This window comes from Pteropus vampyrus, unplaced genomic scaffold (genome assembly GCF_000151845.1).
Source record: "Pteropus vampyrus isolate Shadow unplaced genomic scaffold, Pvam_2.0 Scaffold114, whole genome shotgun sequence".
Lineage (NCBI taxonomy): Eukaryota > Metazoa > Chordata > Mammalia > Chiroptera > Pteropodidae > Pteropus > Pteropus vampyrus.
The window spans coordinates 561,534-563,158 of NW_011888895.1; positions in this window are offsets into that span (position 1 = coordinate 561,534).

Consider the following 1,625-nt stretch of genomic DNA (forward strand, 5'->3'; position numbering starts at 1 on the left):
GGACGGTGACAAGGGGAGCTGGGGTGGAAGAGCAAAGGGACCAGGTCTTCTCTGGCGGGAGGCTGGGCTCCGGGCTGTCTGCACCCGGCTGGGTGCTCCCAGGCTGAGCCTCAGGTGCTCTGGTTCCGTCTCAGGAGGGCGCTGAGCCAGGCTGGCCCACGCAGCTGGACCGCGCCCCTAGAGGTGTAAACTTAGCCACCAACGCTGTCTCTCAGGTATGAAACGTTAAGTCTGTGTTGGTTTTAATCGGATTAGTGAGTCATTTTCTCTCCGCTCAATGTCCAGCCACCCCTGGCGAGGTGAGGCCACCTGCTCCCACCATTGGGCAAAGTGGAATTAACCATACATACTCAAGCCACTGGAAGAAGGAATGCCCAGTGTCTTTGTCCCAGAACTGCCCAAGGTGATAGGATACCTGCCTGCTGTTTCCACCTGCTGAGGCCTGCCACCAGAAGTGCCAGGTGGGAAGGGGCCAGCCTTCCGAGGGACCGCACCGTCTTCCCCACTCCCTATGCCGGTAGTACTGGTAGGCCCTGGCCACTGCCTGCTGTAGGAGGGACGCAAGCCCCACTCACACAGACTCCACGCACCGCCCCCCCGGAAGCTTGCAGGGGTGCCAGGAAGTTCACATCTGCCTCATTTCCCGAGGGCCGAAAACCCAGGCAAACTTCTTCAGAAGTCGTGTTTATGAGACATCACACTCCAGCAACTTTGTGACTGATATTCAATTGTCCCGCCTACGACAGTGTTTGCACAGGTCAACTCCGAAGAAGAATGAACATGTGTTTATATTTAGGAAATTTCTGCATATAGGTATGTTTACTCCTAAATCACTTCAAATGGCTTTCTAGATTTAGCAAAATAAAATGATTTATACTAAAGGTGACCATACCCCTACCCTGTAACCTAGCAACCGCTCCTAGTTATCTACTCAACAGAAATGTACACAGATGTGCACAAAAGGCATATTCAAAAATGTTCATAGCGGCATTGTTCATTATAACCAAAAAACTGGAAGCGATCCAAATGTCTATCAACCATGGAATGGATAAATAAATAGTGATACAGTCCTACAATAGAACACCAAAGAATAGTCGGTGACTCTTATAGACACAGTGTTGAAAAAAAGAAACCAGACACAAACGAGCACACGCTGCATGATTCTATTTATATAAAGTTCCAAAATAGGCAAAATGAGTCTAGGGTTTTAGAAGTCAAAATAGTGGTAATCCTTGGAGAAGAGAGTGTGGTGGCTGGGGGCGGGGCATACGAGGGGCTTCTGGAGCGATGATAATCTTCTATTTCTTAACCTAGCTGCTATTTTAAATGACGTGTCATCTTTTTTTTTTTTTTTTTGCATTTAACTAAAGGATAGTTAACATACAATCTTACATTTGTTTCAGATGTACAAAGGTGTGTCATCATTTAAGATTCATCAAGCACTTACGATTTGCTCACTTTTCCATCTCTTGCATGTCAATAAGAAATGTATTTTTAAATGCATGGTTTAAAATATCTTTTAATGATCTATATGGTAGCTGTAACTGTTGTTAGGGACCAGTTTATTGTAGAAAACTATGTCAAACTTCCTAATTTGCAATGTAGTGTTTGATGTATCTGGAGAG